Source organism: Triticum aestivum, chromosome 3B, assembly GCF_018294505.1.
Source record: "Triticum aestivum cultivar Chinese Spring chromosome 3B, IWGSC CS RefSeq v2.1, whole genome shotgun sequence".
NCBI classification, from domain to species: Eukaryota; Viridiplantae; Streptophyta; class Magnoliopsida; order Poales; family Poaceae; genus Triticum; species Triticum aestivum.
The window spans coordinates 757,659,634-757,683,050 of NC_057801.1; the positions used below are offsets into that span (position 1 = coordinate 757,659,634).

The 23,417-nt window shown below is 46.4% G+C and overlaps 2 pseudogenes; both read right to left on the bottom strand.

The window, feature by feature from the left end:
• Nucleotides 1-11,791: 11,791 nt before the first annotated feature.
• Nucleotides 11,792-16,115, bottom strand: LOC123067837 (uncharacterized; annotated as a pseudogene).
• Nucleotides 16,116-21,857: 5,742 nt separating this feature from the next.
• On the bottom strand, nt 21,858-23,178 carry LOC123067838 (mitochondrial substrate carrier family protein B-like; annotated as a pseudogene).
• Between the last annotated feature and the right edge of the window lie 239 nt (nt 23,179-23,417).

Here is a 23,417-nt window from a genome sequence, read left to right on the forward strand (position 1 = left end):
CTTGGAGGTGTTTCCGGGGGTGCTTGACGGTTGTACCAGTGTTAGGAGCGGTTGTACCGGTCTGATGGCTGTTATGGTTATAAATCGGTACTGTACCGGCCTTGCACCGCTCGATCACAGAAGCTGGACCGGTAGCTGCGTGGTAGTCAAGCGGTTGTAACTCCCGAGCGGTAGTTGGGCGGTACATGGGCGGTTGTACCGGCCTTTCTGCGCGGGGCAGATTGCCTGCATGCTCTTGGTCTCCGTCTTGCACCATTCCTTCTCCTTGTTGGTTCCTCGGTACCTAAGCACACAAAGTGTCTTTACTTGAGGTGGTAGCCGTGTCTCATGTGGGTCCAAGGGAAGTTCAACAAGGAGATAGTTCACCTTATGTCCAATGGCACATGCTCGAGCTCTCCTCGTAGGTGCACTTGGGGCTTGGGGAGTAGTTGAAGTGTATATTGGGATGACCGTAGGATGCTCCGCATCAATTTTCTTCCCGTCAGCCCGCTCCAGTATAAGCTATATATGTAGCATAATTTACTGTGAATTGTTTGGCACGCCACATCTACCATTGCTTTATTCTTGAATCCTGAAAATAGATGACAAAATTAGTTTGAAAAAAGGTGAAGAAAGAGATGCCTTTGTGTGTCTCTAAAGTGTCAGTAGGTATACGCGGACATTTGGATATGCCTTTTACATATACCTACAGAAAATTGGACAAATAATGGTAATCCACATCCATAGAAGGTAATTTGTTAGAAAACATTTTTTTCCAATATACACAGTCGTCGCCACGCTCTATTACCCTATTTCCCCATATACAATACCTTGGGCAAATTTTTTGAAGAAGTGGTGAAGCCCATCCAGATCCATGCACACACAGCCGCGGCTCTATTGCCCTTTACGGCTTGAAACCCCAGAATTCCAACAACGGTCAAGCGGAGGATCTAAAGCACCGACCTTCGATCCGAGGAGGAGACGATGCCGCTGGGAGGAGGCCGGTGTGCTGGCACGGAGCCGCACCACCCGCTGACCACTGGCAAGTGCGACGAGGGCGGTCCGTCCTGTCCTACACTGCTGTTCGCACCTTTGCTTCCCAGGTCTGCTCCACGCCTCCTCTTTTACGATCTTTCTTCTGTTCGCGGAATGGAATTAGGACCTTATTGAGACAACCGCTTCTTTTATTTGTAGAGGGCGAGGCCGCCGCAGCCGCCGCCGGCATGCCTCAGAGACAAGTCCTCTGCTCTGACCCGGCCATCGAAAGGAGGGTGTCGCAGACCCTCTCCGGATTCTTGCACACCCACCACTCAGGCAGCAGTCTCTGTTTCAGCAATTTGTCCGGGGAAGGCGCCCCTCTGGTCGACGCTTTGCTCCCTTTTCTTCGCGGGAGCTACGCTAGAGTCAAGCTCGAACAACGCATCAACAACCTTCTCCTCTGCAAATGCAAGGAATCGCAATAAGACAAGGAATGTGATTATGTCGTGTGCAATCCTATGATGGGGCAGTGGTGTGTGTTGCCTCCTATAGTATGGCAGGATGAAGAGGATGATGAACCTGCACACTTCAAACTGGCGCATCCTTCCTTGCTTTTTTTGACGCGGTCGTTCTATTCCGCTTTGTGGTGTTTACACCCCTGGTACAGTTGGACTACGATGTGGCGATATACTCATCGGAAACTAGGTGATGGACTCGGTACAACTGTGACGGGGGGGGGGGGTGTTGGGGAACGTTGCAGAAAATTAAAAATTTTCCTACGGTTTCACCAAGATCCATCTATGAGTTCATCTAAGCAACGAGTCAAGGGGAAGAGTTTGCATCTACATACCACTTGTAGATCGAGTGCGGAAGCGTTCAAGGGGATGGTGATGATGGAGTCATACTCGACGTGATTCGGATCACCGATGACCAAGTGCTGAACGGACAGCACCTCCGCGTTCAACACACGTACGGGACGGACGACGTCTCCTCCGTCTTGATCCAGCAAGGAGGAAGGAGAGGTTGAGGAAGGCAGCTCCAACGGCAGCACGATGGCGTGGTGTAGTTGGTGCAGCAGTACTCCGACAGAGCTTCGCCAAGAACGTACGGAGGAGGAGAGGTGTTAGGGAGGGGAGGGGCTGCACCTTAACTTGTGTCCAGCAGCCCTCCCCTCACCCCTCTATATATAGGAGGAGAGGGTCAAGGGGGCCGGCCCTCTAGGGGAAACCCTAGAGGGGGGCGGCGGCCAAAGGGTGGGGGGCTTGCCCCCCAAGCAAGGGGGGTGCGCCCCCTTTAGGGTTTCCCCCCCAACCCTAGGCGCATGGGCCCAAGGGGGGGCGCGCCAAGCCCACTAGGGGCTGGCTGCTATCCCTACGCAGCCCAAGTGGCCCCCCGGGAGGGGTGATCCCTCCCGGTGGACCCCCGGAACCTCTCCAGTGGTCCCGATACAATACCGGTATGACCCCGAAACTTTCCGGTGTCCGTTTAACAACTTCCCATATATAAAACTTTACCTCTGGACCATTCCGGAACTCCTCGTGACATCCGGGATCTCATCCGGGACTCCGAACAACATTCGGTGATCACATACTTGTCTTCCTGATAACCCTAGCATCACCGAACCTTAAGTGTGTAGACCCTATGGGTTCGGGAGACATGCAAACATGACCGAGACTCTCCGGTCAATAACCAACAGCGGGATCTGGATACCCATGTTGGCTCCCACATGCTCCTCGATGATGTCATCGGATGAACCACGATGTCGAGGATTCGATCAAACCCCGTATACAATTCCCTTTGTCAATCGGTACGTTACTTGCCCGAGACCCGATCGTCGGTATCCCAATACCTTGTTCAGTCTCGTTACCGGCAAGTCACTTTACTCGTACCGTAATGCATGATCCCGTGATCAACCACTTGGTCACTTTGAGCTCATTACGATGATGCATTACCGAGTGGGCCCAGAGATACCTCTCCGTCATACGGAGTGACAAATCCCAGTCTCGATCCGTGTCAACCCAACAGACACTTTCGAAGATACCTGTAGTGTACCTTTATAATCACCCAGTTACGTTGTGACGTTTGATACACCCAAAGCACTCCTACGGTATCCGGGAGTTACACGATCTCATGGTCGAAGGAAGAGATACTTGACATTGGAAAAGCTCTAGCAAACGAACTAACTGACCTTTGTGCTATGCTTAGGATTGGGTCTTGTCCATCACATCATTCTCCTAATGATGTGATCCCGTTATCAACGACATCCAATGTCCATAGCCAGGAAACCATGACTATCTGTTGATCACAACGAGCTAGTCAACTAGAGGCTCACTAGGGACATATTGTGGTCTATGTATTCACACGTGTATTACGATTTCCGGATAATACAGTTATAGCATGAATAAAAGACTATTATCATGAACAAAGAAATATAATAATAATACTTTTATTATTGCCTCTAGGGCATATTTCCAACAGTCTCCCACTTGCACTAGAGTCAATAATCTAGTTACATTGTGATGAATCGAACACCCATAGAGTTCTGGTGTTGATCATGTTTCGCTCGCGAGAGAGGTTTAGTCAATGGATCTGCGACATTCAGATCCGTATGTACTTTGCAAATTTCTATGTCTCCATCTTGAACATTTTCACGGATGGAGTTGAAACGACGCTTGATGTGCCTGGTCTTCCTGTGAAATCTGGGCTCCTTCGCAAGGGCAATAGCTCCAGTATTGTCACAGAAAAGTTTGATCGGCCCCGACGCATTGGGTATGACTCCTAGGTCGGTGATGAACTCCTTCACCCAAATAGCTTCATGCGCTGCCTCCGAGGCTGCCATGTACTCCGCTTCACATGTAGATCCCGCCACGACGCTCTGCTTGCAGCTGCACCAGCTTACTGCTCCACCATTCAACATATACACGTATCCGGTTTGTGACTTAGAGTCATCCAGATCTGTGTCGAAGCTAGCGTCGACGTAACCCTTTACGACGAGCTCTTCGTCACCTCCATAAACGAGAAACATGTCCTTTGTCCTTTTCAGGTACTTCAGGATATTCTTGACCGCTGTCCAATGTTTCTTGCCGGGATTACTTTGGTACCTTCCTACCAAACTTACGGCAAGGTTTACATCAGGTCTGGTACACAGCATGGCATACATAATAGATCCTATGGCTGAAGCATAGGGGATGACACTCGTCTCTTCTATATCTTTTGCCGTGGTCGGGCATTGAGCCGAGCTCAATCTCACACCTTACAATACAGGCAAGAACACTTTCTTGGATTGATCCATTTTGAACTTCTTCAAAATCTTATCAAGGTATGTGCTTTGTGAAAGACCTATGAGGCGTCTCGATCTATTTCTATAGATCTTGATGCCTAATATATAAGCAGCTTCTCCAAGGTCCTTCATTGAAAAACACTTATTCAAGTAGGCCTTAATGCTGTCCAAGAATTCTATATCATTTCCCATCAGGAGTATGTCATCTACATATAATATGAGAAATGCTACAGAGCTCCCACTCACTTTCTTGTAAACGCAGGCTTCTCCATAAGTCTGCATAAACCCAAACGCTTTGATCATCTCATCAAAGCGAATGTTCCAACTCCGAGATGCTTGCACCAGCCCATAAATGGATCGCTGGAGCTTGCATACTTTGTTAGCGTTCTTAGGATCGACAAAACCTTCCGGCTGCATCGTATACAGTTCTTCCTTAAGATAACCGTTAAGGAATGCCGTTTTGACGTCCATCTGCCATATCTCATAATCATAGTATGCGGCAATTGCTAACATGATTCGGACGGACTTAAGCTTCGCTACGGGAGAGAAAGTCTCATCGTAGTCAATCCCTTGAACTTGCCGATAACCCTTAGCGACAAGTCGAGCTTTATAGATGGTGACATTACCATCCGCGTCCGTCTTCTTCTTAAAGATCCATTTGTTTTCTATCGCTCGCCGATCATTGGGCAAGTCAGTCAAAGTCCATACTTTGTTTTCATACATGGATTCTATCTCGGATTTCATGGCTCCAAGCCATTTGTTGGAATCTGGGCCCGCCATCGCTTCTTCATAGTTCGAAGGTTCATCGTTGTGTAACAACATGATTTCCAGGACAGGGTTGCCGTACCAATCTGGTGCGGAACGTGTCCTTGTGGACCTACGAAGTTCAGTAGCAACTTGATCCGAAGTACCTTGATCATCATCATTATTTTCCTCTTCAGTTGGTGTAGGCATCACAGGAACATCTTCCTGAGCTGCACTACTGTCCCGCTCAAGAGGTAGTACTTCATCGAGTTCTACTTTCCTCCCACTTACTTCTTTCGAGAGAAACTCTTTTTCCAGAAAGGATCCGTTCTTAGCGACAAAGATCTTGCCCTCGGATCTTAAGTAGAAGGTATACCCAATGGTTTCCTTAGGGTATCCTATGAAGACGCATTTTTCCGACTTGGGTTCGAACTTCTCAGGTTGAAGTTTCTTGACATAAGCATCGCATCCCCAAACTTTCAGAAACGACAGCTTAGGTTTCTTCCCAAACCATAATTCATACGGTGTCGTCTCAACGGATTTAGACGGTGCCCTATTTAAAGTGAATGTAGCTGTCTCTAGAGCGTATCCCCAAAATGATAGCGGTAAATCGGTAAGAGACATCATAGACCGCACCATATCCAATAGAGTGCGATTACGACGTTCGGACACACCGTTACGCTGAGGTGTTCCAGGCGACATGAGTTGTGAAACGATTCCACATTTTTTTAAGTGTGTACCAAATTCGTGACTTAAGTATTCTCCTCCACGATCTGATCGTAAGAATTTTATCTTTCGGTCACGTTGATTCTCTACTTCATTCTAAAATTCCATGAACTTTTCAAAGGTCTCAGACTTGTGTTTCATCAAGTAGACATACCCATATCTACTCAAGTCATCTGTGAGAGTGAGAACATAACAATATCCTCCGCGAGCCTCAACACTCATTGGACCGCACACATCGGTATGTATGATTTCCAACAAGTTGGTTGCTCGCTCCATTGTTCCAGAGAACGGAGTCTTGGTCATCTTGCCCATGAGGCATGGTTCGCATGTGTCAAACGATTCATAATCAAGAGACTCTAAAAGTCCATCAGCATGGAGCTTCTTCATGCGCTTGACACCAATGTGACCAAGGCGGCAGTGCCACAAGTATGTGGGACTATCGTTATCAACTTTACATCTTTCGGTATTCACGCTATGAATATGTGTAACACTACGTTCGAGATTCATTAAGAATAAACCATTGACCATCGGAGCATGACCATAGAACATATCTCTCATATAAATAGAACAACCATTATTCTCGGACTTAAATGAGTAGCCATCTCGTATTAAACGAGATCCAGATACAATGTTCATGCTCAAACTTGGCACCAAATAACAATTATTAAGGTTCAAAACTAATCCCGTAGGTAAATGTAGAGGTAGCGTGCCGACGGCGATCACATCAACTCTGGAACCATTCCCGACGCGCATCGTCACCTCGTCCTTTGCTAGTCTCCGCTTATTCCACAGCTCCTGCTGTGAGTTACAAATATGAGCAACGGCACCGGTATCAAATACCCAGGAGTTACCACGAGTACTAGTAAGGTACACATCAATTACATGTATATCGAATATACCTTTAGTGTTGCCGGCCTTCTTATTCGCTAAGTATTTGGGGCAGTTCCGCTTCCAGTGACCCTTCCCCTTGCAATAAAAGCACTCAGTCTCAGGCTTGGGTCCATTCCTTGACTTCTTCCCGGCAACTGGCTTACCAGGCGCGGCAACCTCTTTGCCGTCCTTCTTGAAGTTCTTCTTACCCTTGCCCTTCTTGAACTTAGTGGTCTTATTGACCATCAACACTTGATGTTCTTTCTTGATTTCAACCTCTGCTGACTTTAGCATAGAAAATACTTCAGGAATGGTCTTTACCATTCCCTGCATATTGTAGTTCATCACAAAGCTCTTGTAGCTTGGTGGGAGCGACTGAAGGATTCTGTCAATGACTGCCTCATTAGGGAGGTTAATATTCAGCTGGGTCATACGGTTGTGCAACCCAGACATCTTGAGTATGTGCTCACTGACAGAACTATTTTCCTCCATCTTACAACTATAGAACTTGTCGGAGATGTCATATCTCTCGACCCGGGCGTGAGCTTGGAAAACTAGTTTCAGCTCCTCGAACATCTCATATGCTCCGTGATGCTCAAAACGCTTTTGGAGCCCCGGTTCTAAGCTGTAAAGCATGCCGCACTGAACGGGGGAGTAATCATCAGCACGAGACTGCCAAGCATTCATAATGTCTTGGTTCTCTGGGACGGGAGCGTCACCTAGCGGTCCTTCTAGGACATATTGTTTCCTGGCAGCTATGAGGATGATCCTCAGGTTCCGGACCCAGTCCGTATAGTTGCTGCCATCATCTTTCAGCTTGGTTTTCTCTAGGAACAAGTTGAAGTTCATGTTGACATGTGCGTTGGCCATTTGATCTACAAGACATATTTGCAAAGGTTTTAGACTAAGTTCATGATAATTAAGTTCTAATCAAATTATGAACTCCCACTCAGATTAGATATCCCTCTAGTCATCTAAGTGTTACACGATCCGAGTCGACTAGCCCGTGTCCAATCATCACGTGAGACGAACTAGTCATCATCGGTGAACATTCTCATGTTGATCGTATCTTCCATATGACTCGTGTTCGACCTTTCGGTCTCCGTGTTCCGAGGCCATGTCTGTACATGCTAGGCTCGTCAAGTTAACCCTAAGTGTTTTGCTGTGTAAAACTGTCTTACACCCGTTGTATGTGAACGTAAGAATCCATCACACCCGATCATCACGTGGTGCTTAGAAGCGACGAACTTTAGCAACGGTGCACAGTTAGGGGAGAACACTTCTTGAAATTGTTGTAAGGGATCATCTTATTTACTACCGTCGTCCTAAGTAAACAAGATGCATAAAACATAATAAACATCACATGCAATTATATAAAGTAGTGACATGATATGGCCAATATCATATAGCTCCTTTGATCTTCATCTTCGGGGATCCATGATCATCTTGTCACCGGCATGACACCATGATCTCCATCATCATGATCTCCATCATCGTGTCTTCATGAAGTTGTCACGCCAACGACTACTTCTACTTCTATGACTAACGCGTTTAGCAATAAAGTAAAGTAAGTTACATGGCGTTCTTCAATGACACGCAGGTCATACAAAAATAAAGACAACTCCTATGGCTCCTGCCGGTTGTCATACTCATCGACATGCAAGTCGTGAATCCTATTACAAAGAACATGATCTCATACATCACAATTCATCATTCATCACAACTTCTGGCCATATCACATCACATGATCAATCGCTGCAAAAACAAGTTAGACGTCCTCTAATTGTTGTTGCATCTTTTACGTGGCTGCAATTGGGTTCTAGCAAGAACGTTTTCTTACCTACGAATAACCACAACGTGATTTTGTCAACTTCTATTTACCCGTCATAAGGACCCTTTTCATCGAATCCGCTCCAACTAAAGTGGGAGAGACAGACACCCGCCAGCCACCTTATGCAACTAGTGCATGTCAATCGATGGAACCGGTCTCACGTAAGTGTACGTGTAAGGTTGGTCCAGGCCGCTTCATCCCACAATGCCGTTGAAGCAAGAAAAGACTAGTAGTGGCAAGTAAGTTGACAAGATCCACGCCCACAACAAAATTGTGTTCTACTCGTGCAAAGAGAACTACGCATAGACCTAGCTCATGATGCCACTGTTGGGGAACGTTGCAGAAAATTAAAAATTTTCCTACGGTTTCACCAAGATCCATCTATGAGTTTATCTAAGCAACGAGTCAAGGGGAAGAGTTTGCATCTACATACCACTTGTAGATCGAGTGCGGAAGCGTTCAAGGGGATGGTGATGATGGAGTCGTACTCGACGTGATTCAGATCACCAATGACCAAGTGCTGAACGGACAGCACCTCCGCGTTCAACACACGTACGGGACGGACGACGTCTCCTCCCTCTTGATCCAGCAAGGAGGAAGGAGAGGTTGAGGAAGGCAGCTCCAACGGCAGCACGACGGCGTGGTGTAGTTGGTGCAGCAGTACTCCGACAGAGCTTCGCCAAGCACGTACGGAGGAGGAGAGGTGTTGGGGAGGGGAGGGGCTGCGCCTTAAGTTGTGTCCAGCAGCCCTCCCCTCACCCCTCTATATATAGGAGGAGAGGGGCAAGGGGGCCAGCCCTCTAGGGGAAACCCTAGAGGGGGAGGCGGCCAAAGGGTGGGGGCTTACCCCCCAAGCAAGGGGGGTGCGCCCCCTTTAGGGTTTCCCCCCCCCCCCCAACCCTAGGCGCATGGGCCCAAGGGGGGGCGCGCCAAGCCCACTAGGGGCTGGCTTCTATCCCTACGCAGCCCAAGTGGCCCCCCGGGAGGGGTGGTCCCTCCCGGTGGACCCCCGGAACCTCTCCGATGGTCCCGGTACAATACCGGTATGACCCCGAAACTTTCCGGTGTCCGTTTAACAACTTCCCATATATAAAACTTTACCTCCGGACCATTCCGGAACTCCTCGTGACGTCCGGGATCTCATCCGGGACTCCGAACAACATTCGGTGATCACATACTTGTCTTCTTGATAACCCTAGCGTCACCGAACCTTAAGTGTGTAGACCCTACGGGTTCGGGAGACATGCAGACATGACCGAGACTCTCCGGTCAATAACCAACAGCGGGATCTGGATACCCATGTTGGCTCCCACATGCTCCTCGATGATGTCATCGGATGAACCACGATGTCGAGGATTCGATCAAACCCCGTATACAATTCCCTTTGTCAATCGGTACGTTACTTGCCCGAGACCCGATCATCGGTATCCCAATACCTTGTTCAGTCTCGTTACCGGCAATTCACTTTACTCGTACCGTAATGCATGATCCCGTGATCAACCACTTGGTCACTTTGAGCTCATTATGATGATGCATTACCGAGTGGGCCCAGAGATACCTCTCCGTCATACGGAGTGACAAATCCCAGTCTCGATCCGTGTCAACCCAACAGACACTTTCGGAGATACCTGTAGTGTACCTTTATAATCACCCAGTTACGTTGTGACGTTTGATACACCCAAAGCACTCCTACAGTATCCGGGAGTTACACGATCTCATGGTCGAAGGAAGAGATACTTGACAATGGAAAAGCTCTAGCAAACGAACTAACCGACCTTTGTGCTATGCTTAGGATTGGGTCTTGTCCATCACATCATTCTCCTAATGATGTGATCCCGTTATCAACGACATCCAATGTCCATAGCCAGGAAACCATGACTATCTGTTGATCACAACGAGCTAGTCAACTAGAGGCTCACTAGGGACATATTGTGGTCTATGTATTCACACGTGTATTACGATTTCCAGATAATACAGTTATAGCATGAATAAAAGACTATTATCATGAACAAAAAAATATAATAATAATACTTTTATTATTGCCTCTAGGGCATATTTCCAACAGGGGGGATAACAGATAGTATCCTCCTTTTACTGCAGAATGTGCCTTTTTGAATGACATGATGCATTTTATGCATTTGGTGATCGAGGAACCTACTATAGCTGCAGTGGACTCAGAGGGGGATGTTCGTGGGGAAATTGCTCTCCCGGGAGGAATGTAAGAAGACAGGTCTGGTTATAGCTCAGTTGGATACTCTCAGCGGAAATTGCATGCTTGGTATATGGTTCCTTATTATGACCAACTCTCTGTGTGGTTACTTGAGGATTATGCTAGTGAAGTGTGGACCCTAAAGCATACTGTTGATGTTCCCCAACTGTTTGGAAGGGAATATGCGAGAGAGGATTGTGACGAAGAGGACAAGACCTTTAAGTATGAGATGTTTGCAATTCATCCGGATCGTAATTTGATTTTCCTTACTGACTGGAAGGAGGTGAATATGTCGTGTGATATGGATAGCAGGGAAGTGCATCTTATGTGCAATTCTCGAGATTTCCTAGATGGTTTACCTTATATTCCCTGTTTGGCGGATTTGGTTGACGGTTGATTGCCTGAAAGTCCTTGCTGCTTCATGCATTTAACATCGTTGTGAGATGATGGAGTACTTCAGCTTATAAGATCAGAGCAAGAGTCAGTAAGATGAATATTACATAGATTACTAAGGTGATAAGTTCATAGACCTCCTTGCGGAGGAGGAGTAATTCATAGATTAGAAAATGTTCATGTAATTAGAAAAGTGATTCTCACATTTTCACAAAGAAATTCATGTAATTTAAAAAGTGTCCGGTCAATTTTCATAAATGATTGTGTCATTAGAAAAAAATCATTATTAGAAATCCATGTAATAAAAAAACTGCTTGATACATTTATAGAAATTTGGATGTAATTAAAAAATTGTTGAATGCATTTTAAAATATGTTCGAGTTTTAAGAAAATGTAACAATGTAATAAGCAGTTAATATATTTTAGTAAGATGGTTATGTGATTAAAAAGTGTTCAATGATTTTGTAAATCTTCTTCTAATTAAGAACTTTCATGCATTACAAAATCATGTAATTTACAAAGCGTGCGACACATTCTTAAAAAATCATCTAATGTCATATTTACTTGTTATGAAAAAAATTAAAAGTTGAAGGAACACTAGAAATGCAAAAAACAATGTTAAGACGAATAGTGCAGCAAGTTAGGAATCTAAATTTTTACATTTGAAGTTTATTCTTTCAACTGTGGCCTCATCATCAAATGAGGCATCGATGCTCCACCCCGCTGGCGAGTTGGCATGGATCCCGATCCTGCGCCTCCTGTGCGACACAACCACGTCGCCTCAGGTGGTGAATGACGCCCAGGAGAACTCTCCCGCAGCCGTAGACGTGGTGTGCGGGCACGGTGGCAGCACCATGCTGCCGGTGCCCGCTCTCTCGAGGGGATAGACGTCTTGGTCCACCGTGTTGCAGACGGGGACGGGAATCGCCTCCTTGTCGTTGGACATGTCGAGCGTGATGTAGCCGGGCGGACGGATCTCGGCGTCGAGCAGGTTGATGAGGTCTCTTGCCAAGCGCCAGATGTTGCTGCCGACCGCTTCCTGGCCGGGCAGACGCGCGAGGTCGAACTGGCAGACGTCGGGACCGGACTTGCCGGGGCCGTAGGTGGCGGAGACTACTGGCAGATGAACCTTTGCAAGGACTACAGAAAACTAAACCGAATGAAATTCTCAACTAAACGCTCACATCCATGGTTATGATGTCAATCCCAGACTCAACTCATGCAAATATGGTTTCATGCTATAACTTGCCGACTGCAAAGTGCAAACACAGCAAATCAGGAACAAGAAATACAAGCAAACAGTTCAGTTTAAGGTGTGTCAGCGCTGCCTCCATCCAATGATACAATCGATAACAATGACAGAAAGGTTCATGGCAACTGAAAACCAAGGCGAAAGGTCCATGGCATTTGGAAATGAGGGTAAACATACAGGAAATGTTGCCGATCGATCACTGATCGACGCCGTAGTCGATGCTCAGCTCGCTCATCGGTAGGATGGTCTCCATGGCGAAGACCATCAGGTGGAGGCACGACTCGTCTTCGTCGGCACGGACCACGAGCTGGACGAAGGCATTCGGTGCGAACTTGCTGTGGCTGATGTAGGCCACGATGTTCTTCCTCTTGGACACATCGAGCACGTACCTCGGCGCCGGGAACTGCACAAACCGGGGCGGTTCCTCGCCGTTGTCCGGAAGCGCGGCCACGGGGGCGTACCCCGACTCAATCCACCTTGGCCGAAACTTCCTCGGCTCGATGAAGCGGGCCTGCTCCTCCGTCGATGTGCTGGTATTGGCGTTGGCGTTCGCGTTGGGTGAATTTTCATAAACATTTGTGTCATTAGAAAAAAACCATTATTAAAAATCCATGTAATAAAAAAACTGTTTGACACATTTATAGAAATATGGATGTAATTTAAAAAAAGAGTTGAATGCATTTTAAAATATGTTCGAGTTTTTAGAAAATGTAACCATGTAATAAGTAGTTAATATATTTTAGTAAGATGGTCATGTGATTAAAACGTATTTAATGGTTTTTAAAATATTCTTCTCATTAAAAAAATTCATGCATTTCAAAATCCTGTTATTTAAAAAGTTTGCGACACATTCTTAAAAAAATCATCTAATATCAAATTAACTTGTTATGAAAAAAAATTAAAAGTTGAAGGAACACTAGAAATGCAAAAAAAAACAGTGTTAAGACGAATAGAGCAGCAAGTTAGGAATCTAAAATGTTTACATTTGAAGTTTATTCTTTCTGTGGTGGTTTATGTTTCCCAAATATTTATTACCTCGGAATTTATTCTTTCTTTCATTTTTGTGGGGAAGAAATTTATTCATCTGCTATGTAATCTATCAACATCTTTAGACCCCAGATGTATGAGTCAAGCAACTTCAGCTATCTAATCTCAGAATCTAAAGCCGAAGTAATCCATCTCACCTCACGCCGACAAGTTTGGCATTTTGACTCTTGATAGAACCATGCTTTGATGCATGGGATGTCGAAGGCGTTGGTGTGTGGAGGAACGGCAGCCTGAAGGTCTCCTTGTCAACAGGCTCATACTCCAGACGGCGAATCGCGCACACCAGGCCGTGTACTGCCAGAGCTCCAACAACAGCGTCCGCCTCTTTGCACGCGCGGATTAGGGCCTGTGGATGGCTGAAAACAAGGCATAACAGTAATGATGGCAGGTGGATGTCTATGTCGAAGGGCGGGACCACACCATCAAGGCTATCGATCTTGGGAACGATCTCATCAGCGAAGTCCATTTGCGGGTGATGATCGTCCCTCCTAGTTCTCCCAGTCCATTTGCATGAGGTCGCCGCAGACTTCGTAGTTTCGGAAGATCGAATGGTCATCGTCGAACGAGGCGTGGATGCAGGGCCGGGCTCATAGTGGTTCCAAATGTGCTGCCCGCACAGGGCCCACAATTTTGGGGGGCCCTGAATTTTGTATATAGGCCTGGTAGTATTTCTCAAAAGAAAATAACTCTAGGAGCTGGGCCTGAGACGATCGGGAGCTGGAGCTGGGCCTGAGTGGAGGCCATCGAGTGCACGAGTTCTCGTGCTCGATCGATATATATATGTCTCAAAAGAAGGAAACAACTCTACCGATAGGAAACATACCGATCTCCACAGAAGTCCAGCGGGATCAGGTCTCGTCTCTCTATCTGGAGACCGCAAAAAAGGGGATCGCTAAAGAAGCCATCGGGATCATCTCGTCTCTCGATCTGGAGACCGCAACGCAACAGCTGTTGCGTCGGCTTAGCTACAGAAACATGATCGTCTCGTCGCCTTTGCCTCATCAGATCGATCGGATTCAGGCCGTTGCTGTTGTTACCTTCCTAGCTTCCTCTCTTGAGTCATCATGGGGAAACATCAGTATGATTCCTATAAGCGCAAGAGAAAAGAAAGAGAACATAATTTAACTAATAAATCTAATGAAGGTGGTATGGACAAATTTGTTGTCAAAGAAGCACCGCAAGTGTCATCCGGTAATCACTCTGTTTATCCTTCTACTCTTGCACTTGCAATTGTTCCTTACAATAATTTTAGAGATATTCAAACATAGACAGATAATATATATGGAGGTAAAGGAAGTCCTATATGCGTACTACCGTGACAGAACAAGGACTCAATGACTTGGCCACAATAGCACTTGAGAGTGAAGTGTCGGAGAAGATTGATTATGAGGATATCATTGAAGATTTCATTTCAAAGAATACTAAAAAATAATGTTCAAATAAATAGCAACCGGGAGTTGAATAGGTACGATTTTTTATATGTTCAATTGTTATCGAAGACATTATATTATATACATTAATTTTTTTCTGCAAGATATATATATACATTATAATTGCTCGTTAGTTCATTATTTAGTGAGATAGGGCCCCATTTTTTTGTTTCGCACAGGGCCCCGGATTTTGCCGGCCCGGCCCTGCGTGGATGCTCCACCCCACTGGCGAGTTGGCGTGGGTCCTGATCCTGCGCCACCCGTGTGACACAACCACGTCGCCTCACGTGTTGAACAACGCGCAGGAGAACTCTCCCGCAACCATAGACGTGGTGTACGGGCACGGTGGCAGCACCATGCTCCCGGCGCCCGCTCTCTCGAGAGGATAGAGGTCGTGGTGTCCACCGTGTTGCGGACGGGGACGGGAATCACTTCCTTGCCATTGGACATGTCCAGCTGATGTAGCCGGGCGGCCGGATATTGGAGTCGAGCTGGTTGATGAGGTCTCTGGAGCAGCGCTAGATGTTGTTGCCGACCGCTTCCTTTGCCAGGCAGACGCACGAGCTTCAACTGGCAGACTCGTGGCCATACTTGCGGCAGCGTTGCTACACACACGACAGTGTCAAGCCGATTTGTGCACGATCCTACTGATCTAACCACACATGCATGGGGCAAAATGCAGCAGAACCGCTGGATGAGGCATCGTCCATGAATCGGCCAATGAGTATCGGCTGCATAGTACTTTCGTACTTGCGGGGGCCGTAGGTGGCGGAGACGACATTGTAGAGGCCGTCCTATACGTACAGCTTGCCGCTGGGGCTGGCGTCACAGTCTTTGCAACGGATGACGCGCACCTATATGTCACTTGCAGCTGTATACGAGGGCGAGGTTGCCGCCCTGGAACTCCTGGTCGGAGTGGTGGCGCCGCGGTTCCGCGGGCGGCCGCCGCTCCCCGTGTAGATCAAGACGTCTCCGTTGTCATGGTCGTCAAGGTACCTCCCCGTGGAGACAATGCTGGTCGCGACGCGGATGCCCTCGTCGAGCTTTGGTGGGCATGTTGCCGATGCCAGCGTACATTTGGTTGTGCAGGCCGAGGACGAGGAGCTCGGAGCGGTAGTTGAAGACGTCTCCCGGAGCTCGGAGCGGTAGTTGAAGACGTCTCCCGAAGACGTCGAGCTTAGATCATTGCGCTGAGGGCCCGCAAGACTGTCCGGTTGCACTTGCGCCTCCCGGGGTTGTGCTCGGCGTTGCGTCAGTGTGGTTGCGGTGGTAGCGGCCCCGGAGCGCCTCGAAGGCGAGTCACCCACGGCGCACCGCGGGAGATAATGGAGCGTGTCCTCCTGCGCCGATATGAGCCACAGTCGCACCATCTCCATCGTCGGGTTGCCATGCGCGCTGGGCGGAGGAGGGAGACGGCGCCCCGTGGCAGCGGTGGGGGCAGGGGAGAGTTTGGGCGTGACGGCGGAGGAGACGGTGGACGTAGCGGAGGTGGGGCAGGTGGCATGCGCGCGCGCTGGGCCGGGCGGAGGAGGGCCGTCGTCATGACTGTCATGCAGCAGTCCGTTTCCAAGATCATCGTATCTCTAGTTATCGTTGATTGTTTCCTACTTGCGCTGGTCCTTTCTCTAGTTGTGGTTGATTATATGCTGGTTCGTTTTTTATTTTACAGATAGAGCGAACGTGTTGGAAGAGATGTGCATGATGATTTTGAAAATAATCCCATTTGCTCGCTAATTAATATCAGTGAAGACCAGAAACAGTGTAGAGACAACTGTAATTTAATTATTATTTTTTGCGGAAAAATTTCCAATCTATTCATCTTCAATCATGGCAGTACAATGAATACCAGAAATAAAAATTATATCCAGATTCGTAGACCACCTAGCGACGACTACAAGCACTGAAGCGAGCCGAAGGCGCGCCGCCGTCATCGCCCCTCCATCGCCGGAGCCGGGCACAACTTGTTGTAGTAGACAGTCGGGAAGTCATCGTGCTAAGACCCCATAAGACCAGCACCCCAGAACAGCAACCGTCGCCGATGAAAAATAACGTAGATCGGAAGGATCCAAACCAAAGACACACGAACGTAGACGAACAACGACGAGATCCGAGCAAATCCACCAAAGATAGATCTGCTGGAGACACACCTCCACACGCCCACCAACGATGCTAGACGCACCGCCGGAACGGGGGCTAGGCGGGGAGACCTTTATTCCATCTTCAGGGAGCCGCCTCCGTCTCGCCTTCCTGAGTAGGACACAAACCCTAACAAGATTGAAAAAAACGACTAAAAACGGAGCCCTCCCGCTGGCCCTTGCCAGGATCCACCACGCCTCCATGGCCCTAGGGCCACCTGAGACGAGGCGGACCTGCGCCGGCGCCGGCGAGAGGCACAAACCCTAACTTTCTTTCTTGGAGGAGGAGTTGTGGGTTTAATTTAGTGTCTGAGGGTGTCATGTACTGACGTATCCAAGTTATCGGAATGACATGATGGAGTAGTTCAGCTTATACGATAAATATCAGCTAGATTACTATGGTGGGTAGTTCATCAAACTTCTACCTGAAGATGAGGAATGCATAGATTAGAAAACTATTCATGTAACTAGTAGACTGCCCGTGCGTTGTCACGGGCTCTTGAAATAGTTTGCAAGAGTTACATGTTAATTTTTTAAGGTCTCGCCCCACCATAGATCCAGACCCCCACCACTGATTCTACCCCGCCTAGGCCGCCGCCTGCTGCCGCGCTGCCCCATCGCGTTCGCCTCCGCCCCGACCCCGCCCGCCTCCTCTCCGGCCGCCTCCGCCTCCGGTCCATCCTCCGCCCGGCCTCGCTCCGTCCGCCTCCCCTCCGGCCCTGCTCCGTCCGCCTCCTCTCCGGCCCTGCTCCGTCCGCCTCCTCTCCGGTTCGTCCGCCGCACTGCTCCGTCCGCTTCTGCCCCGCACCGCACGCTGCCGCCCCGCTCCGTCCGCCTCCGCCCCACGCCGCACGTCGCCTCCCGCTCCCTGCTCGGCCGCCGCCCGCTCCCCGATGGCGCCGAAGAAGACGCCGAAGGGAAAGTCCGGTTTCTTCGGCATGAGGGCGAAGCCCTCCGGGAACTTTGGACTGGAGTTCTCCGATGCCGGGCAGCGTTGGTGGCTCGGCACGTATCCCACCGCTGATGAGGCCTCTCGTGCCTACGATGTGGCGGTGTGGCGTGCTGGATGGCCGAAGACGGACCTAAACTTCCTGGAGGTCCAGTCCCAGGCGGTGGCGGAGTGGCTCGTGCTGCAGGGCATCCGGATGGAGGAGATGCCGACTAAGAAGGCGAAGAAGAGACCCGCGGTTGTTGTCGCTCCCGGCGAGAGCGACGAGGCGGCGATAGCTTGGTTTGCGTGATTTGCGTTTTGCTGCAAAGCCATCTCTAATGAAATGCTATTTGCTACATTTTTAAATAGGAAAATTATTCCGATGAGCCAGCCATAACTCAACAGACCAATCTCTAATGAAATGCTATTTGCTACATTTTTTAAATAGAAAAATTATTCTGATCAGCCAGCCATAACTCAACAGACCAATCCGAACCCACATTTTCTAAAGTAAAAAAAATATTTCCTTTGATAGATCAAGATGCCAAAGTGTCGTTTGCCCGACTACTATGTTCCTATACACGCAGAGCAAATTATTTTTCAAATCAAGGAATTAAGAAAAGGAAGAATATCATGATGTTCGTGGCACTTGCTAGGTCTACCATGCTACCATGGCATTGTCTTTTTAGTCTCTACCCACATGCCGAGTTGAGAAATAATCTTCAGATATACCCACTGCTAACACACTCACGTACATAATGGCCCTTGGCTGATTGATTTGGCTGGCTGTTAACACAAGCACACAACACACAAAATCAGTCAATCGCCACACGAGTATGCATTGTTTACTTTATTCCAATTGTGATGCAACCGTGACACCTACAAGCCCCGTCCGCTCGCCCGTCATGGTAATTGCCTACTCGCCGCTGGTGCCAACCTCTCGACCTCACCACCGCCGCTCACCACTCAGTCTCCACCGGCTGCCCATTGCCTCTTGCGCCACCCGCGCGCTCGCTCGGCCCAATGTTGTTGATTGGAATGCGGGACTGAAGGTAATCCATGGACATGTTTTAGTTCTGCTTGGCATCAATCTTTGGTACTTGTCAATCCATCTAACGCACTAAAAAAATCGACTCTCAGACAGAAAAGTGATCTAACTCTATTGATGAGCACAACAGTACATACCATTCCATCATGATGTTGCCATCTCTCACACTTGATGATTCTTGTTATTTATAACATGTACACCATCGGGCGATTGCTTTATTAGAAATATATTTACACAATATGATCAGAGCAACATCAAGGAGTCGGATGCTTGTGCACAGATTCTCTTCAAATTCCACATGCAACCCTTGTAGAGAAGAACAACATATTTTCCTTAGATGATTTTTGACCGAGCACCTACAGAAAAATTCAAAGAAATCATGAGGAGCATGGAGCCAAGAAAACTAATCATAGTAAATCATGAGAGGAGAAGCCTCTCAACCTACTACAGGGAATCGAGTCAACATTAATTCGTGTAAGAATTAAACCGTAATGTAGATCAACAACCCAGTAGTTGATAAAATAACCCTGACACAACCCATTAATACAATATATGGTCATAGGAAGTAGATTGAGATTGTGCAGATATCATGATCTACGAACCGTATCTACTCACAAACAGAACCTCCTCACATCACAAAACAAATGTTTCATCAACAGAAATTTTAGCAAATGCCAATTGGATTATATAAGTAAGATAGAGACATCAAAAAAAAAGAAAAGATAATTCAAAGAGTATATATTCTGTTTTCTTACTTGACATCACAGAGAATGCAAGTCAAAGATATTGCGATACATCTTACCCTTCTATAAATTGACTGCAAGGCACAATCCCCAGCAAAATATACAGAATGAATTGCTCCTATGGTCCAAGTATTGCATAAATAGTTATATACAAATTATTCAACAGTGAGCATGTATTGCTCCTATGGTTCCAATTTCTCCTATGCTCCTATGCTCCTATGAATTGCTCCTATGCTCCTATTCAACAGTGAGCATGTATTGCTCCTATGGTCCAAGTATTGCTCCTATGGTTCCAATTTCACATGTATAGAAAAAAATTACAGTAACAATCAAAAAATGTATTTGATGCAATGTATTTTCATTATTCCACTCCACTTGCATCTCCTAGTAGAACGCCGTGTGTTGCAACGGGCTATATTGACGACTTCTTTTTTTACGTCAAAGCACTCTTCTTTTCTCCCATTCTTCCTTCCCCCAATTAAAAATGTTTCTTAGAGTGATATGTGAATGGATAAGTTTACAACGATACTAAAATATGAAGGACTAAAACCATATTTATGGAAGAACATTTCTACAACACATTCGACATGAAACTTATGGTGTTTGATAGATTGGATAAAACACGATGCTGACTTAGCACCAAATCTCATTGATAGTTTAGAACATGGTTGTCATACCATTGTACCTGAAAGATTTGTCTCCTCCTTCCTCGCTCCCTCTCTAGTAGCTGTCTCATGAGCCGGTCGTCATTGTTGCTGTTGATGGCGATGACAATAATGAGGAGGAACACCACAAGAGCTAGATGTTCTTGACCTCTTCCCTATGGTAACTGTCGCCTCTGCGTTGGGTGTCGTTCATCAACACCACCGCTGCGCCAGCTGCTACTTGTATAGAAAATAAGAAGATAGAAAGTTTGTGTGTTGGATCGCCAGCTGCTCATTTGCTTGTATGATTGTGGAGACTGCGCTAAACAAGCAGGCCGGTAATTGTACTCCAGCTTGAATGGAGATGCACCAAGTTCACTTGATCCACCAATCAACTTTGGACTGTGGATCCCAAGTCCGAGAACAAATACTCGCTGAAAGTCTGCATGTGTATCCAACAATCATGACATGTACTCCATATGTAAAGAAACATAAGAGCGTTTAGATCACTTCTTTAGTGATCTAAACACTCTTATATTACTTTTAGGAGGGATTATGGACCAAAAGAAGAAAATAAACATTGCATGCTACAGAAATGGATAATAAAATCTATCTGCATGAGATGCCACATGAATGTCACAAACATAAGCATAGTTTCGATGCACACTATCTCATGTTGCATGTTAAATACAGGTTTGTGCACGTTGACTTTTGCTGGTAGATGGAGATACTAAGATGAAAAAATGGTCACACAAAAATTGCTTTTCAAATGAAATATTACCAAGACTAATCCATGAATAAAATGTATGCAACTATGCACAGTAAAGTTACTTAAAATAGTTACTGGACTAAACTTACTGATATAGAGCTATCAAAACCGGAGCCAAGGCTCAAATCTTGAATAACGATCAAAGCAGACTTCAGCCTTGTGGTTGCCGCATAGGCTCACCACACTGACAACACCAACTCTCTTCCGTCTTCTCAGTTTCTTGACAAAAAATGATACTGCTATTTGTACATTAGGAAGTAAATTATGCTTCAAGCATTACTCAAACCAAATCGGCAATATGTAGGCTTAAAATATCAGCAGGCATCCACATAGATTTCTATAGCTGAAATATAGTGTTGTGATTTGTGTACCCACAATGCAGAATAACCTGTTGTTCTATTTGGTGGTTAAATAAATAAACATTACTGTTTTTGGCTAGTGCCTGTAGAGCTACTAAATGATAGTCAGCGTCACTGTATATTTCTAAGAAAGAAAATTATAAGACTTCATTGGTTGTAAATAACGCTAATTGTATTGGTTGCCACCAATGTCGACTTGAAAAGAAAATTATGGAGCTTCAGTTCATATGCATCTAGTCATATAAAAAAAAGAACACATGCTTCAACTCCTGTTAGTTCAGTCACAAAAAAAATCATCACCAAAAATCAGAAGACAAAGTATCATTGTTATATTTGTTGACTTGATTGATTACTGTAGGTTAACACACCCAACTGGAATTAACCTGCAATAGGATAAAAGAAATTAAGATTTGAGACGTGTGATATAGGGTTCGTAGAAGAGAGAAGAGGGAGGTACCATATCAAATCATTGGTCGCACAGTTTGACATTCAACTTTCCATTTTCCAATGAGACCTCAGGGATTCATATACATAAACATTGATTGATATATCAGGTCCAACTCCCTGTAACACATAAAAGTTACTGGGAAGTCAACTAAAAAACAATTCTCAGCAGAAACATACGGCTTACCAATAAGGTGGACCAAAGGCCTTTATACAATCCTCTACTATTCTCTTCTCTACAAATTGTAGACAACGTGTGAAAGATGCCCTTGTAATACCTAGTGGTTTTCTGCAGAATTTTATAGACATGAAAGTTTAGCTTACTAAAACCTGTTCCTTTGGTCTGTAAAGCTACATTGCATGAAAGCGTTAGGTAAAGATGCTCTAAGTTCTAACTGGAAGTTATATTGATTGACTGGTTGGCTTAGTGTTATTCACAAATCACGAAAGGAAGAAAAGCATCACCTGTGTTGTCAGGTCATTTCGAAGAACATCCAATGGGTAAGTTACAGATGCAGGTGTCACTCACGCTAGACCACCACCAAGTAAACATATAGACACTAACATAATTTGGGCCGTCCATTCCGTGAAGCTGCAACTATATTTCGAAATTTATAAACCTATAACAAAAAAACATAGTCGTGAGAAATCTTGCAAGTTAACATGCTAAAATTCAGTGCTGAACTTTTTGTATCGCTCATATCAATAGAAGCTGATGACGGAATAAGAAAATCGATCTATAATTTTCACAAGATTGCCTTTCGAATATGCCCAAAACACTTCTTGTTGAACAACCCACGAAGCCATGTGCCATATACTACCCTTCCTTAGAGCTGCAACATCTGAATGCATACCTGCCACCTGTCTGATCAGTATGCCACAAGCTCATACAACAAACTTTATCATCAGCATATGGGTTATGTGACAAAAAAATTACTGTATTCAAGAACATTTTCGCGAGATTGCAATTTTGTAGCTATGAACAGCATATGGTACATACAATGAATCCACAACCAAGTTGAAGTTTGGACCATGATTGGACAATACAGCGCAGAGTGTTGTAAATTAACAACAATAATAATAGGCCATGACTGTCAACCAGAGATATATTGTTTGGGGCAATCAATTCAAAGCGAGGGAAGAATATATATCACATTCAGGGAACTTAGTTGATATTATCAGCATCCAATTCCTTTGAAGAATCTATATATGTGCAGTGTGAAAGCAGAAGGAGCACAGCAGCACCATGAAATAGAAGAGAAATATTCCTTCACGCTCACAATCCGTGCACACGAGAACGCCGGAGATAAAAGAGGGGGCGGAAAGCCTATTACCTGCAAGAGGATAGAGAGTGGCGAGGATCGAGATGCAGATCTTGCCGACCACGCTGGTGAGGTGTGCGATGGTGATCCAGCCAAGGAGCCGCTACGCTTGGCAGGGGAAGGCCCCGACGACGCCATGAAAGAGGAGACGGTGGCCGCCGCCAGTCGACGGCAACGGGGACCTAGCGGATATCACCTTCATCATCCCAGACACGCCTTCATGGTGGGCATCCTCACGGCCCCTTGAAACCGCAGCAGCTTCTCCTTGCATCCCCGTCGCCAG